Genomic DNA, 18,409 nt, shown 5'->3' with positions numbered 1-18,409 from the left:
CATTTGTTTTAAAAAGATTGTATTAACTGTAGCCTAAATGGGGAAACTTTGTTTTCAGTTGGCAAGCAATATTAAAGGGATAGTTCACCCAAAAAAAATTAAATTCTGTCATCATTTACCTACCCTCAAGTTTCTGTTGAACAAAGAAGATATTTTGAGGAATGTTTGTAACCAGGTTGCTTTGGGTCTAATACTATGGAAGTCAATGGTGCCCCAGAACTGTTCAGTTTCCCACATTCTTCAGAATATCTTCTTTTGTGTTGAACAGAAAAAATACATTTATACAGGTTTGGAACAACTTGAGGGTGTGTAAATAATGACATTTTTTATTTTTGGGTGAATTATCCCTTTAATATCTTTATTAACAATATTAACATCTCAATGGCATTTTCTGTAAATTTGCAACAAACAAATGTAGCTACAGTTTATATTTGATTACAAGGTTTAGAGAACATTTTCAACTCAGCCTCGTTAAAAAGTGCTTATTTTAAAATATGACAATCTACAGGGTGTTTACAGGAGACGAGAGGCGCTGATTGGGCCATGGTAGATCGACGCGTAAATCCACCAATCACAGCGTGCTTTTCTCGTGACGTAGGAACATTTGAAATTGACGAACAGCGCGAATGGTAGTTGAAGAAATTGCCGCAAAATGTCCCTGGTCTGATTGTCTTTTTGACAGGAAAAAGCGAGTACGGACTCGTTCACAAACAGAGTCGCGGCAGATACAGAGTTGTGATGGAGGATGTTTTACCCGCTGGGACAGTTTGTGGCCCAAACAACAGAACCGTCTCCTGGTCAACGGAGCTCTGCCTTCAACAATAAATACTGGAATGTAAGTTTTTAAATGTCTTTTTCAGTTTACATCTTTCGTTTATCCTTTACGTATACACTAAAATCCGTTAGATCTTTCTTAGAATGACATGACAATTACAGTAATTGTGGTTGTATACTGCTTTAGAATAACAGCTAACTTAGATTTGTTTTCATCCAGAATCCAAACGGCCTACTTAAATATGGACACTGATGATGCAACAAAAAGTCTTCATTTACAACAAAGGTACTTTAATCCGTCGTTATGCGATATTGTGTTCTATATGAATACGGATACTGTACATTTGCTACTTAAAAGTGTTAATCTGATTATTTCTTTAACTTAAATAATAATATTTAAGTAATTCATAAAGATATGTTGAAATGGGAAAGATATGTTTTAATTTTTTTAGGTACTTTGGGGCTGACAGACAGCCATTGTGAAGGACACAATCTGGCAAAAATTTACCTGCAGAAGTGAATGGGAGGATATGGGTAAGTGGTTTTGTAAGTTTTGTTGTAAATCTTAATAAAATGTCCTTTAGAAACAGTTTGTAGTAATTATTTACTACTATTTTCAAGAACAAAATTATGTTGGTTTAAGAAATGCAACATATTGTTAACCTATTTGAACATTATTATTATTATTATTATTAATAATAATATTATTATTGTTTTCCTCCGAGACTAAATTTTTTAACTCTTAAAGGATTAGTTCACTTTCAAATGAAAATTAGCCCAAGCTTAAAGGCCTTTGCACACTGAGTCCAAAATTTGCATGTGAAACTTAAAATAAAAAAATAAATTCGACCTCACGTTATGTCAATTGCGTTTGCACACTGCCTCCGAAACTTTCGTCCGTCAAAAAAATATTCGGATCAGGTTCGATTTTCTGCGTTTTTCGCATCCGTGGCATGCGTTTTGAGAGACGTTTTGACAATTCAGAGCCACCGTACGCGAACGCAAAAATCCAGAATGCCATCTGACAAGTTGATCCACGTCTTCTACAGCACAAAACAGCAGCACTTAAAGGGCATATTGCAGGTTAGAGCATCAGTGATTCAATGTATAGAAAAATAATGTATTAAATAGATTTTCTTGAAAAAACACATATAAATACGCTACATAGGCTTCTGGAGTCGTTTTTTTGTGAGAGAATTTTACTTCCGCATCTGAAAAATGCCAAATCGGAAGTGACGTAACTCAAGGGAGTGCGATCAATATAAACAATAGGAAAACAATGGATCGCAATGACAGTTCGGATGCTGAGGAAATTGTAAATTTTTATTCATACTCGTATCACAAACCACAGCCATACAATTAGCCTGCTATGTGTTTAAGAGAGCAGGGACAGACCAGGATTAGACAAAATAACGGTCAAAATAGACAAATTGAGCTGTTGTGTGAGGAGAAGCAGTGGAGAACAGGGCAGTGACCGATGTTAGCTTATAGATATAACGTTAGGTAACGACATGTTCTCAGATCACAATATTGTACAGATTATTATCATGATTCAGGCAATAGCAAAGCTAATGGTCATCTAGGAGTAACGTTATTGATTACTAATAACAGAATCTAATAAACCTTGATCAGGCCTATGTCACACGCGTTAATATCCGTCCACACTAAAGTTACGTGATATACCGGTTTCTCATCACGACTGATTTGGTAGTTAGCAAATTAAATAATAAAATAATAATAATAATAATAAAGATTTACGGTGCACAATTCACGTGTTCATCAAGCTGCATCTCTGACGGATCCGTGATCATGTCTCCCGCCGGCGGCCGAACGTAGTAGTGTATGCGTTTCATGTAATGTTATCCTTTATTCATTAATTCTGTGTTATGAGTTTATTCCGTGCCCATTCACTGATAGTGTGAGGATGTATATGACGCCATGATTATGTAGTTGTGTGAACTTGAATGTATATACGTTTACAGTCAAGTTTATATACATGGCATGAATGAAATTGGAGTATTTACATTACCAGCACATAATTCAAAACTGTTTTGTGTGAGTGTGAGACTGTATGTATGTGTACATAATCAGGGTTGCCAACTTTTGGACTTTGGCTGGAGTGAGACTTTGTAAAAATTTCAGTTTGCGAGTGTGCGCGGAGAAAATGTTTGGTAACCCTAATTTTAAAAATCAATGTCAGTCCATGTTTACTTAGTATCATTGGGGTGAAATAATTTATTTTATTTTTTGTCAGTTTTGTTACCTGACAGGGGCGGAGCCAGACATTGTAAACATTCGGGGCTTAGCCCAAATCTATATTTGTCCAAAGACATTTAAATTTTCTATTAATAGCTTTACTGACATGAAAGGAGCTTTTGTTGTCGTATTCTTGTTCAGAAAATGTACATTATTTGACACTGTAATTTGTAAAACTTTGTTGGATGTACCTCCGCTAGGGGGGTCCAGGGGCATGCTCCCCCGGAAGAAAATTTTGTACATTTTAGAGTTAAATGCATCAATCTGGTGCACTCTGGAAACTCAAAATTAAGAGCTTCAACCCATGTACAGTGTGCAAATTGAACAAAGAAACAGCATTGACTTGTAGCTGGACATTAAAAAGGGTTCAAACAATTTTTTTTTTTTTTTTTTTTTTTTAACAATACTTTTGTACTCATTTCTTTTTAAAAGATATATCCTTGAGCTTTTATTTTGATCACCAGATCACCAGCTGATCGCGTGCGCAAATGCGCTCACTTCTCTTTAAAACATGCAGCACAGAGAGACTGTATACTTAATCACTGTCTTCAGCTGTTTTATAAAGGCACAAAGCCACATCACAGTTTCGATTTTAGTTCGTTGGCAAACGTAGTATGTTTTAAATTTTCAGTTCATTGAAACGGTGGCGGCAGCAGAGGGTCATTAATGGAAAACACTGAATGAATGTATAGCTGATAAATGTGCTAAAGTTGTCATATCGGTTGTTATATAACAAAACGTATATAACGTACTCGGTTACTTACGTAACCTCGGTTCCCTGAGAGATAAGGGAACGAGTATTGCGTTACAAACGCTATGAGAAAACTCCTTTTCTCGAGAAAATAACGGCCATGGTGTGTAAGTCAGAAGAAGCAGCCTGGCCAGCGGCGGAGTGTGCACGATCCGGGAGTGCTGAAGACGTTCTGCGCGGCTTTGATGGGTGCGCGGCCACAAATGGGCGGCGACCGCTTCTTCCAGTGGCAGGAGCTTCACATATCCTTTTTCCTCAGCGCCCTCAACAAATAGAGCGTTAACTGTACGTACACACCGCCGCCGACTTGAGCTGCAAAGAAGCTCTGGCCGCTTTGTCAAAGACGCTTGTCAAAAAGTACGGGGAAGCTTGACGCTTTGGCCGCTCTGAATATTGAGTGCGCGCGCGCGGCCAGGGCTCTCTGTCTTTGCTCGTGCGCGCTGAAAATTTCATATTTTGGTATGAACATTAACCCGCCAGTGTGGCGGATAGCCTTTTGAGATTTGCTCGCCAAACGGAAAATCTACCCGCATTTGGCGCTTGGCGGGTGTTAATTTCGGACCCTACATGAGACTATTTTTATTGAGCAATTTAGCTAGCCCACATCATAACGCACGGCAGACAACATTTGCAACTATAGTTGAAGTCTGTAACTTAGTCTCGGCACACAGACTGATTAGGCAAGGCTACGTCTGTAGTGACAAGGCTCACCATTTTATTATTTGCTTACCTTGATTGTCTTCCAAACTTTCACACGTGCCGACTCCGAACTCTCTCTGAACTTCTCACACGCAACTGACGTATCAGGTGCAAGGTTTTCAGCCAATCAACGATCAGAGAATACTGCTGTGAGAACGTTGTAGGGAGATGTAACAGCTGTGGGCCTTAAACTCCTCTCCTGTCATTAATACGCTGTGGTCTAGTCGGGTGTGTCTCATACGTTCTGAAAAGTGAAGCCGCGGGCTCTTTGATCGCCCCCTGGAGGCTGGATGCAGTACAGGTCATAAATCCCGCCCTCTCAATGCAGAAAATTAACGGATTGATTTAAGAGGTTATCACGGATATATATTCAATTGTTCGTTTTTGTGAAAAATGGATTTAAAAACGGGGCGTGTCGTCGTGACATTTCTTGCGTGTGCGTGAGAGCGTGAGATTGATGCTGAAAGCGTGAGTGTCACGCCAGATGCGTGAGAGTTGGCAACCCTGACATAATTTGTATTCATCAGTGTTGAAATTGATTCAAGTAAAAACGGTGAAGAAGCCTCGCGTGTGTAAGTTTATTCATTTAATATCATTATTTACAGTAGTATTACAATGTTGAACTCCATCATATCGCGGGGATGATAATCCTTCGGTCTATAATGAACACGTTTTTTCGAAGCAGATGCAGAAGTGAAGTCCCGTCTCTTCACCTGCACAAAACACACCCCGGCACGGAAGATAGCAGCGTCCTTTTTCTTGTTATTAAACCTCTGGACTCGATGTCCTGACAGGCTGGAGTTTGTGCAACCTCCACAAACACAATAATTTACCATGACGATGATAAATAGAATACAAAAACTACAGAAAACACACTGATTCATGACCGCTGTCACTGAATACCAGCCTACTCTGCACTGAATCAACACAGAGCTCGGCGATCGACTCCCTTGAGTGACGTAAAATGACGCGACGCTGAAAAAAAAAGCGTTTTTTACAGAGACTGTCACTTTTATCTACTAAATTCATGCCCTTATGTCCTGCAAAACATGTTTAAACCCTGCAGTACCCTTTTATATGGTATTTTTGTACAAGGTTATATATTCATCTCGAAAAAAATGTTTAACCTGCAATATGCACTTTAATGACAAACAACGTGCGGTTAATGAAGGCCTTCTGAAGTGTGAAGCGATGCATTTGTGTAAGAAAGATATCCATATTTAACAAGTTATGAAGTAAAATATCTAGTGGTCTGGCCAAAGCTAGATATTTTACTTCATATACACCTAGGATGGCTTGGGTGAATAAAGCTTGGTGTCATTTTCAAGCACCAAACACAGACCTTAAGACTGTTCTGAAGTTCAGTGCTATCATTTGTAACTGATCAGACTTGACAGTTGTCATATACAGTGTTAAGTTGGGCAACTCCTTTGCAGAATCTGTGAAAATGTGAATAATTTTAACAGAATAAGAGCGATCATACAAATTGCATGTTGTTTTTTATTTAGTACTGTCCTGAGTAAGATATTTTACATAAAATATGTTTACATATAGTCCACAAGAAAATAAATAGCTGAATTTATGAAAATAACCCTGTTCAAAATTTTGGAAACCTTTGGTTCTTAATACTGTGTCGTTACCCGGATGTTTGTTTGTTTTTTTGTTTTTTTGGTGATGATTGTTCATGAGTCCCTTGTTTAACAGTTTTAACAGTTAAAACTGCCCAATATTCCCAGACCCCTGACTCTTAATGCATCGGGTTTTCCTTCTGGAGCATCACTGAATGTTTGAACCTTTTTTAATAGTTGAGTTTAAGTACCTTAGTTGTTCTCAGTGTGAAAAGATGAATCTCAGAATCATACAGCCACTGCTGGAAAGGGTTCAAATATGCAGAAGATGCTTGAAAACTGATGAATCTGCAGGACCTGGAGGATTTTTCTGAAGAACAGAGCTCAGTTTAACTGCTCAGGACAAACAAGAGACTCATGAACAACCATCACAAAACACAAAAACAGTCGTGGATCATCAGGTAGTGACACAGTATTGAGAACTTGCAGTTGCAACTTTTTATCTCACAATTCTGAGAAAAGTCAGCCAAAAAAAAGCAATTGCACAATGACATTGACATTGTAACTCCCAATTGCGAGAAAATGTCAGCAGTTTATGTTTTTTCTTATTCCATAGTGGAAACAAGCGTCCATACGCACATACTGTAGCTCATATATAACGTGCAGATTGCAAACGGAAACCTCCAGGAGCACAGAAACTTGTCAACTGTCCTATAACTTAAAAATAACAAAACAGCATAGAAACTGAAAGTTATGGCATATATTTTTCTTTCTGCTTTTAAAGTAACTAAAACCTACAACTTCACTATTAGCAAAGAGATGCTACACTGGTAGGATTAATTCACACACACAGTTGCTCTCGCCGATGCATTCAAATACAGTGCTACTTTATCTGTATCTAAATGAAAAGAAAAGCAGAAATCTGTAAGAGATGTAACGATCCATAGACAAAATAACTGATGAAAACTAGCTATGTTGTAGCAATAGAATTGTTGGCAGCGTTCTGCTGCAGCTCTGCACAAGTTGACTCGAGTTCGAGTCTCGGTTCGAGGTTCATGCTTTTCAAGCCAACATCAAAGTTTGTAGTTGTGTTATTAACATAATGGATTAAGTAGATGTGTTTTAAATAGCAAACAGAGTAGATACTTAAAGTATTATATCTATTGAATATCAATATTGTTTGCGATCTTAAAATGTAATATGTATTTTGTGTTTACACTGTTGTATGCTCCTCTGTTATAGGCTCTGAGGAAAAACTCTACACACAGACGCTCTACACACATAGACGGCTCAATGCTGCTAACTGGCAGAGCAGCTGGAAAACTAAAAGACAAGAAAAGTAGAACATTAATACGGACGACTGTATTATTTTTCTACAAGGACCAGGTCAAGCAAAGACAGTGATGAGCACTCAGAGCAAACACAGCAGTCAGACGCAGGATTACACACTGGACTTTAGAGTTCTTCAACATGTGATGTTGGATATTTACTGTTTCTAAAGCCAATAATTTATGTGGATGCCATTTATAGACCTGTTAGATTTTGTTTTATTTTTGAGATTAATAAAATTGTATGTTTTAACAATGTTATAGCTAAGCTTTTTCTTTCTTTCTTTTTTCTTTTTTGAATATTTAGGAAAACATTCTGGGAACAAAAATAAAACTTCCTGTTAAATAACTATAAGAATGTTAGGGGATAATGTTCTAATGTTATGACTAAACATTTATAGAAGGTCATCGCAAAACTTTTTTAGAGTGTTTTGTAGAGAATGTTATCTTACCTTTTTAGAAGAACATTCTAAGAACAAAAATAAAATTTCCCACTACAAACTTTATAAAAATATTGAGAAATAATGTTCTAACAATGTTATGACTAAACAGTTTTAGAATGTTTTAGAGAATGTTATCCTACCTTTAAGGAGAACATTCAGGGAACTAAATTAAAACTACCCGCTAAAAACATTATAAGAATGTTAGGGAATAATGTTCTAAGAATGTTATCGCTAAACATTTGTAGAATGTTTTTTAGAGAATGTTATCCTAACATTTAGAAGAACATTCTGGGAACTAAAATAAAACTACCCGCTAAAAACATTATAAGAACAATACATGATAATGTTCTCAGAACATTTTTAGAACAAAAAATTTCTAGCTAGGTAATCATTTACAGTTTTTTTCAATTACTAACATACTTTTGTCCATTCTGTAGTCACATTTTCAAAACTCTAAACACATTTAGCAGAACATCCGTCTGTTGTGACCATACCATTAACACAATTCATGTCGTTTTCACACAGAATGTAGTCAATTAACACATTTCTTAAATGCTTACATTTTCTTTTCATATAAGCTTTCCCCATACCAAAATCATGGATCTTTCTCATCTTATTTGCAAATGCTTAAACACAGCAAGTCAGAAATGAAGACTCAATGTTCTAATCAATAAATACATTATAAAACCTCTACTTTTGCAACAACAGCAGCTCAAAAGTATTGAAAAAGATATATAAAACAAATGCTGAAACAATTGATAAGCATTTTTAATTAGCAGATCACTGAAATATTGAGAAATAGCAGATTCCAGTCTCAGTTGGAGGCATAGTCAGGTGTTGAATTTATTTTCATTACATGGACACACAGTAAAATAGGACTCTTTGAATCGGATTTGTTCAGTGTGGATGAAGAACAACACAGAGGAGCAGAGAGAAAATAATATCTGGGTAAGAGAGAAGAATAGATGGAGGAAAGGAAAAGTTGGATCAGGACAATGGAGAAGAAGAGGTAGAGGAGAGGAGGAAGAATGTGTGCTGGATTGTGCATCTCTGTTTTTTCACTTACACGTGGAACCTATGAAAGCTTATTTCTGCCATGAATAGAAAATAAAAAAGGTAATTATGTTGTTACGGATCCCTTGTTTCCCTGGACTCCATATCCCAAGATCCTCCTGTTCTCCTCACCTGCACTCACTTCCCTTGTCAGTTCCTCATCATCACGGATCACCTGCACCTGGACTCTATTGTCAGCACTCCTATATATTGCACTCACTCCCTGCACTCCTGGTCCGTTCTCTGTTGTGTTAACGTGTATGTTTGGTGTTCCTGCCTTGGTTTATTCTAGTAAAAGTATATGTATTGTGGAAATCCGTATCTGCCTCGTCTCTCTACACCAGTACCGTAACAGAAGAACGGACCAAAGAACGACCGGATTTTCCACAGAAAGAAAAAAAAAAAAAAAAAAAAAAAAAATGGAGACTTTCACCGGCTCCCTGGATTCAGCTCCTCCAACGCCTCTCACCCTGACAGCCAGCGAACGCCTTATCGGGCTCCTGCAGGTAGGTCGTTCGCTGGAGAGGTATGTGGAGGAGTTCGTAGAGCTCGCTTATGTGTCTGACTGGCCTGAAGCAGTTTTGATCTCCCTGTTTCTGGATGGACTAGATGATGACACCATCCGTTTTAGTGAACCCGATTATCGTTTCTCCTTAAGCGAAACCATAAATTCCATTTTATGGTTAAATGATTCCAAATTTATCGTGGATTGGGTTCAGGATGGGTGTCTGTCTCTAGTCCATCCAGAGACACGGTTGGCCGGGCCAGTCAGTCAACCTCCGGCTTCCTCCGCATACCTTTCCAGCGCACTCCCTGCCTGCCCCATGCTGGACCCACATGCCTCTACTGGGCCCAGTAAGCGGAGGAGGAGGAAGAAAGCGGCTCCAGTCTCTCCAGAGCCCGCTCCAGTGTCTCCAGAGCCCGCTCCAGTATCTCCAGAGCCCGCTCCAGTGTCTCCAGAGCCCGCTCCAGTATCTCCAGAGCCCGCTCCAGTATCTCCAGAGCCCGCTCCAGTGTCTCCAGAGCCCGCTCCAGTGTCTCCAGAGCCCGCTCCAGTGTCTCCAGAGCCCGCTCCAGTATCTCCAGAGCCCGCTCCAGTGTCTCCAGAGCCCGCTCCAGTGTCTCCAGAGCCCGCTCCAGTGTCTCCAGAGCCCGCTCCAGTCTCTCCAGAGCCCGCTCCAGTCTCTCCAGAGCCCGCTCCAGTCTCTCCAGAGCCCGCTCCAGTCTCTCCAGAGCCCGCTCCAGTCTCTCCAGAGCCCGCTCCAGTCTCTCCAGAGCCCGCTCCAGTCTCTCCAGAGCCCGCTCCAGTCTCTCCAGAGCCCGCTAGTCTCTCCAGAGCCCGCTCCAGTCCCCACAGAGCCAACTCCAGTGCCTGTGGGGATTTTAATTGTATTTGAGGGATGAACGAGCCCTCTGCTCCAGCCGCCGCCGCCTACGAGCCCTCTGCTCCAGCCGCCGCCGCCTACGACGCCGCTCCATCCAGCCGCCACCGCCTACGAGCCTGCCGCTACCAGCCGCCGCCGCCTACGAGCCTGCCGCTCCAGCCGCCGCCGCCTACGAGCCTGCCGCTCCAGCCGCCGCCGCCTACGAGCCTGCCGCTCCAGCCGCCGCCGCCGAGCCTGCCGCTCCAGCCGCCGCCGCCGAACCAGCCCCTATTATGAACTTTGTGGTTGAAACTACATACAGCCCTAAGACTGTTTACCCTCCCTGCCTCCCTCTCCCACCTCCATCCATTTGTGTTTACACTGAACCTCCACCTCAAGCCCCCTCGCCCAGATCTCCACCTCGGACCTCTGGGCGATTACCTACACCCCGGCTCCAACCTCCCTCTGCTCCACCGTTGTCCAGCAGTCCACCAGTGTCACCAGTCTCCATCCTGCCCCCGTTCACACCTTGTTCCTTCGTCGGCCTGCCCTCACTTCTGGACTGCACTCCTCCGTCTTGGCTCCGTCACTCCGTCCCTCAGCTCCAGTTGGCCTCCTCACTCTCCCCAGTGTTCACTTTGTTGTATGTCGTCTGTCTTACACTGCGGCCTTCTGGAGCCCCGGCTGCGCTTCGGTCGGCGGAGCCGCTGGTTCCGCCATCTCCCGCCGGTCCTTCTGCGCCGCCTGGGCACTACGGCATGAAGCCTTCGGTCCCTGACCCGCCATGGCGGCCCGCTGCACCTGACCCGCCATGTCTGCCCGCTGCACCTGACCCGCCATGTCTGCCCGCTACATGTCTGCCCGCTGCACCTGACCCGCCATGGCTGCCCGCTGCACCTGACCTGCCATGGCTGCCCACGGTTCCTGACCCGCCATGGCTGCCCACGGTTCCTGATCCGCCATGGCTGCCCACGGCTCCTGACCCGCCATGGCTGCCCACGGCTCCTGACCCGCCATGGTGTTTGAGCCTGCCCTGGAGACCTCCACTCCAGTCTACTCCTCCCCTTGCTCCGGTTTGAGGTCTCCAGGGCGCCCGCCCCCCTCCCGGTTGTTACATCTACGGCGCGAGGACGCGCCTACCGGGAGGGGGAGGTACTGTTACGGATCCCTTGTTTCCCTGGACTCCATATCCCAAGATCCTCCTGTTCTCCTCACCTGCACTCACTTCCCTTGTCAGTTCCTCATCATCACGGATCACCTGCACCTGGACTCTATTGTCAGCACTCCTATATATTGCACTCACTCCCTGCACTCCTGGTCCGTTCTCTGTTGTGTTAACGTGTATGTTTGGTGTTCCTGCCTTGGTTTATTCTAGTAAAAGTATATGTATTGTGGAAATCCGTATCTGCCTCGTCTCTCTACACCAGTACCGTAACATATGTCTTTTTATCTCACATTTCTGACTTTTTAAACTCAATTCCTATAGTTTATATATCACAATTCTGAGGAAAAAAGTCAGAATTGTGAGATGTAAACTCACAATTGCAAAATGAAAATAATTAAATAAATAAAAAAATAGAATTGTGAGATAAAAAGTCACAATTACCTTTTATACTTTTTTTATTCTGTGGCAGAAAAAAAAGCTTCAACAGTAACCAAAGACCATGTATGTTGGATTTGTTGTTGATCAATGGCAGCAATTTCATGTTTTCATTTCAGTAAAAGCTTCATGTAAAGCTTTTACTACAACGATTCCACTACCACTGTTCCATATATGCTAGCTACCAAGGGGACACAATCCCACCCTCTATGAGGGCACCATCAACACCACACACCCAACCCCAGAAAGATATTTCAACCAAGGGGACACTGAAGTTCTGCATAGGGGACTCATCTGACCAGTAGCTGCCCTGAGCAATTCTGTTACTTTCTTCTTCTTTTTTCTACTGTATATTCTATAATGTAATGACTCATTCACTTTTAGATAGTTACTATGTTGCTAAGAATGCACACACTCAACCAAAAATGTAAAATGGCTTACATGTGAGCATTCTACTTTTACTGTAGTAAAAGGAAGCTGAATTTTAAAAACTATGGATTTCATATTTTCTGTTGGTAGAACTGAAACATGACAGTAATGCAGTTTTCATAATGCCATCTGTTAGTATTTTGACAGTCATTTCACTTTGATTGACTATATGTTCATGTTGAATAGAAAACCAGTGCTATGTTTTGACAGAACGACTCGATTTTGAAACAGGTTTGCTGTGTTTTGATAGAGTTAGTATGTGTTGAAAAAGGTTTTAAGCATTTTGAAATGTAGAGTTTGTGTTTATTTAACAAAATATGGTTTTGGGCAGAAAATTAACTATTTGGCTAATTGTGTGATGTATGTGTGTTGCTGTGTTAAGAGTTAAGAAAAAGTACTTTAAGTATTGCTAAACGCTTGTTAGCAATTGAAAAAAACTGTAATTAATGGACAGCCTGTTTGCTAATCTTCAGCATGTTTTACATAATACTTTCAATGGGAACTATATGTAGATTTTAACTTGATAAAAATTTATTTTAAGAGAAGGCAGACTAGGGAATGTTGCAACTGATGTCACTGCCATTACATGATAGGCTGAGAGGAGCCGCACGTGATTACAGTTTTTTACGATTGCTTACACACTCAAATTAAAAGTAGTACACTATTAGCAAAACCTTACACTCAAGAAGCAAAACATCAGCCCATATTTGCACAACTATAAGCAGATTGTCAACCTCACACTTGTTGCAAAACTCTACACACAGTGATTTGCAAAACACTAAACACACTTAACATACACTACACACAAAAATCTATCATGAAGTCACTTCCTTGCAATACCAAAGCACTGACTGTCAAATTACCACACCGTCCAACCAATTGGTTCAACACAGTCATCAGGTGTGCAAACACTTGTTTGCTTAATTGTAGACACACCAATCAGGTGTATAAGCACTATAAAAAGCAGCAGGTGAGTTCATCGGCCTTAAGCACAATGGAAAGAGTCAGAGAAAGAGTAAGACGAGGAGGAGAACGAAGAGGAGGACAAGGAAGAGGAGGAAGGGGAGGAAGAGGAATCAACAGAGGAAGAGGAAAATAAGGAGGAGGTAGGGGAGGAAGAGGAATCAACAGAGGAGGAATCAGCAGAGGAAGAGGAAGAGAAGGAGGCCATGCTGGAGGTAGAGGTAGAGGAAGAGGAAGACAAGATGGTGCTCAAAGTGGACCGAATCTGACAAATGAGATCCGAGCAACACTGGTTGACCACGTTGTCAACCACGGCCTGACGCTGAGGGAGGCTGGACTGCAAGTACAGCCAATTCTAAGCTGATACACAGTGGCAAGTGTGATAAGAATATTTCGACTGGAAAATAGGTATTGTAAAAATATCATCATATCAAAAACATCTGCACGGTTTCGGTAACTGCTTACAGTACTGTATTCTATGCACTATCAGCACTTCTGTTACCTTTTCCTGTGAAATTACTGTACTATTGTATACTGTTTTTTTTTTTCTACATAGGATTGAGGGTCGGGAACGACAAGGGGGAAGGCCTCCTATGTTCACAGAACAGCAAGAGAGGGAGATAGTAAACATGGTTTTGGCCAACAATGCTATAACACTCAATCAGCTCCAAGCTAACATTGTCAATAACCACACCACTTTCAACGATATCCATCAGGTCTCAACATCAACACTGGCACACATCCTAAAAAAAAAAAACATATTCAAATGAAGCAAATTTATCGAGTACCTTTCGAGCGCAATTCCGAAAGGGTGAAACGACTTCGGCATGATTATGCAGAAGTATGTATTCACTTTAGCAGTGTGATCTTGCATACTGTCTCATAATCTTACTGTACTGTAATATGTATACTAGATCTACACTGAACTACACAATTTTGCCTGACACTGTTCTTCAGAGAGTTTTACGAATGGATGGAGAGGAGATCCAGCATGAGTTTATTTACGTAGATGAGGCTGGGTTCAACCTGACGAGAACACGAAGGAGGGGAAGAAACATCATTGGCCACAGGGCAATAGTCAATGTCCCAGGGCAATGTGGGGGTAATATAACACTCTGTGCAGCCATTACACAGAATGGGGTCCTCCACCGCCATGCCCATATGGGCCCTTACAACACAGCACTCATACTTACATTCTTGGACCAATTGCACAACATAACAGCAGCAAATCAAATCGATCATATGCAATACATTGTTGTCTGGGACAATGTGTCTTTCCACCGCTCTGGGGTGCGTTTCCCAAAGCGAACTATGGTCGCAAGTTCCGTCGTTACCAATAGAGTTCAATGGGACTTACGACCATGGTTCACCAACGATGCTTTCGGGAAACTCGACCCTGCTCTGGTTCAGAACTGGTTTCAGCAACATCCACATTTCACCGTCCTATATCTTTCACCATACTCTCCATTCCTCAACCCTATAGAAGAGTTTTTCTCGGCATGGCGGTGGAAGGTATATGATCTCCGTCTCCAGGCTGAGGTACCCCTCATCCAAGCCATGGAGGAGGCCTGTGACCAGATGGAGGTAGCAGCAATGCAAGGATGGAGTCGTCATTCAAGACGTTTCTTTCCAAGGTGTCTTGCTAATGACAACATTGCCTGCGATGTTGATGAAATTCTCTGGCCAGATCCAGCTAGGCGAAGAGACAATGTCTAGTTTTTTTTTTTGTTTGTTTTTTTTTTGTTTTTGTTTTTACAGTAAACTTACAGTACAATACGTAAAGTGACATTTTGTTACAGTATTATGAATCTCCATGTCAACATTTTGGGCGTGTTGACAAATAAATGAGTTTCTTCAGTCTGCAACATTGGTCTTGTGTAGTGTTTGGTGAATTTACATTATATTTGTACTTTGTTGATGGTAGCCTACTCTAATCATAGGGAAGTAGAAGTGCTAAAAGTGTTTTAGGTTTATCACAGCAGAGTGTAACTCGTGCAAACAGAGTATAGTAATGTGAAACGTGTGTGTTTCATATGGTAACAAAGTGTGGTTTTTAAACAGAAGTGTATAGTTTTTACAAGAGTGTTTAATTTTGCAAAGAATCTGTAGTGTTTTGCTAATTGGGTGTGTGGTTGTGCTAACTGTGTGTAGTGTTTTGAAAACACGAGCCCTGTTTTGAAAATCGTGCTTAAGCAATCCAAAAAAACTGTAACACTCTGGCCCTCTTCGTTTAGGAGTCACACTTGCCTTCTTTACGGTCAAAAGTGACAGAAGCCTTGAAAAGTAACTTTTTTGTTTATCAGGAAAACCAATGTAATATATATTTTTTCAATAATATTTTTTGATTATTATATAAACTTTTGAGGGTATTTTATGATACTATGCAATATTTATACAATTTGTATTAGCTATTTTCCCCCATTGGAAATAATAATAAAAAAAATCTAATATATTTGTTAATTATTTTTCAATTACAGTTTTTCTCGATTGCTTAAATACTATAACCAGGCTTTAAAATTTCAAAACCATAACGCCATTTATCAAAAAGCACACCCATTTCCCTAAACTATAAACAAATCCCTTCATTTCTCATTGCCTAGACCATGTGGTCATATAGAAAGCACTAGCATTCAATATTGTTCACTCAAATCAGCAGAGCTTGAGCTCAATTAGCACAAAGTTTCCCACATGGAAACACTAAGAGTCAAAATTTATCACACACCAATCAGAACCTTCAATAGAGAGATAAAAGAGCCCAAGTCAGTTCATTCAGTTTTGGAACAATGGATCCAGAGAGACGTGATTGAAAAGGTCAGGGACACCAGAGAGGAGGAAGAGGAAGAGCAAGAGCAGTAAGGAGTGGAGGAAGAGGTGAAGGAAGAGGAAGAGGAGGAGGAGGAGGAGGATGAGGGGGAAGGAGACAAGTAGTCTCAGATGAAATTCGTGCTATTAGTTGACCATGTCCTTGTCCATGGTATGACTATGAGGGAGGATGGCCAATGAGTTCAGCCAAACTTAATTTGCTTCACTATCGCCTCGATCATAAGAATCTTCAGAGAGGAAAACAGGTAGGTGTACCTCACTGTACTCTACTGTAACTTTTGAGTGCTGTTCTCTGTTACAACACATGCATCAAATCACCTTACATACAGACAGAGCTTCTGTCTGCTTAAATTTTGTAAAAAGGATGTGTTACATTTACAGTTATCAGTACTTGTATTTTTGTAGGACACAGTTGATGGAATGGAAGAAGCCTGACTAGACATTTCAGTTGATGTGTGTCAGGGGTGGATCAAGAGGATTTTCCCCCCGCTGCCAGTATAGCCTGTGATGTTGCCGAGATTCTCTGGCCTGTCCCAGACCAAAGATGTGATGCTGGGGCAGAATATTTTTTGTTGTTGTTTGGTGTATTGTACTGTACAGTACATTAAGCAATAAAAAATGTGCAAATGTACGTTTTCATCATGTGAAAAGTTCAGTGAGGGGGAGAACCACAAGCAACATAACTTATTACTGATTTTTGGTTTTGGTTTTTGTAGCATTGTTTTGAATTTATCTCACCAGTGTGTAAGACTATGTTGTAGTGTGTGTGTTTTTGAGGGCTTGTGTGTGATGTCTGAGGGCAAAGTTTGGTTTTTCAGCAAGAGTGAATGGTTTTGAGTGTAGAGCTTCATTTTGACCTGAAAATAGGATGTTTGGGGAATTGAGTGAGAAGTTATGGATTTGTGTTTACTGTTTTGAGAATATGAGGCATAGATTCAAGAAATGTGTTTAAGCAATCAAGAAAAACTGTAATGGGAGGTGACTGGAATATGACACCTGACGAATGGGAAGATAGATGGCCCACTAAATTTGACACCTACCACTTAAACCATACAATAGGGAAATTTATGAATAAAAATCACCTGATAGATATTTGGAGAAGTCTAAATCCAGGTGTAAAACAATATTCCTGGTTTAAACCGAATAATACCTGTAAATCTAGGATTGACTACTGGCTGGTGGATTGCTCGCTTAGAGAACTTGGCTCAGATATCTTGATTTCTAAAGCCCCATTAACAGATCATTGTATTGTAGAAATTAAATTAAATCCAGTTGATAGAATAAGGAAAAATAAAGGCTGCTGGAAATTGAATGCTAGTCTGTTGAAAAATGAAGAATATTGTACAAAGATAAAATACATAATAATTGAAATTGAAAATAATGAAACTATAAATGGTTTTTGCTGTAAATGGGAATTTGTAGAATTAGAGAAAGTTCCATAAAATTTAGTACGGAGATTGCCTTGAGAAAAAGAAGAGAAGAATGTAACTTGTTCCAAGAAATTAGTAAATACTGTAATGAGGTACAATTAAACAGTGAAGATAAAGACAAACTATTAATATTGCAGTCCAAATTAGATGATATGTATTGCAAAAGAGCTCAAGGTGCGTTTGTGAGATCGTGAGCGAAGTGGATAGAGCAAGGAGAAAAGAACACCTCTTACTTCAGCAATTTAGAGAAGAGAAGACAGGAAAATAAGGCAGTATCAAGCTTACTGATAAATGGATCAGAGTGTAAGGATAATAAAACCATTGAGAAGATGGTCTTTGCATTTTATAATAAGCTCTACACTTCTGCATATTCCCAACAACATTCCTCAATTTTTCTAAATAAAATTAAAGACTTCATACCCAAGATTGATGATTCATTTAAAGAACTTTGTGAGTCAGAATTAAAAATTGAAGAACTGGATGACGTGAGTTTAAGATCATTATCATTGAATAAATCCCCGGGTACGGATGGGCTCACAGCCGAATTTTATAGATTCTTTTGGAAAGATGTCAGACATATGTTATTTAAGGCAATTCAAGAATGCATAGCAAAGAATGAATTAATGAGAACCACGAAGCAAGGTTTAATAATACTTATTCCCAAACATGGCAAAGACAAAAGATTGCTAGATAATTTAAGACCCATTACGCTTTTGAATACTGATTATAAATTATTATCAGGAATTATTGCAGCTAGAATGAAAAAAGGCTTGCCCCAGATAATAAATGAAACACAATCTGGCTTCCTTGCTGGAAGATCTATTCATAATAACATACGATTGGTATTAGATTTAATCGATTACAGTCATACGTTTGTAGATCAGGGTTTCATTGTTTTTTAAGATTTCTACAAAGCTTTCGATTCGGT

At 40.4% G+C, this 18,409-nt stretch overlaps 1 long non-coding RNA gene across 1 annotated transcript; it reads left to right on the top strand.

Moving 5' to 3' along the window:
* Positions 1–716: 716 nt before the first annotated feature.
* Positions 717–7,634, top strand: LOC125252114. Its single transcript, XR_007181159.1, has 4 exons — positions 717–835; positions 995–1,060; positions 1,227–1,308; positions 7,291–7,634. It is a non-coding gene; the product is annotated as an uncharacterized LOC125252114 (long non-coding RNA).
* The last annotated feature ends 10,775 nt before the right edge of the window (positions 7,635–18,409 follow it).

The sequence above is a fragment of the Megalobrama amblycephala genome, linkage group LG18 (assembly GCF_018812025.1).
Source record: "Megalobrama amblycephala isolate DHTTF-2021 linkage group LG18, ASM1881202v1, whole genome shotgun sequence".
In the NCBI taxonomy this organism is placed as follows: Eukaryota; Metazoa; Chordata; class Actinopteri; order Cypriniformes; family Xenocyprididae; genus Megalobrama; species Megalobrama amblycephala.
The sequence above is the reverse complement of the archived record's forward strand: the minus strand, read 5'-3'. Positions and strand labels throughout refer to the sequence as shown.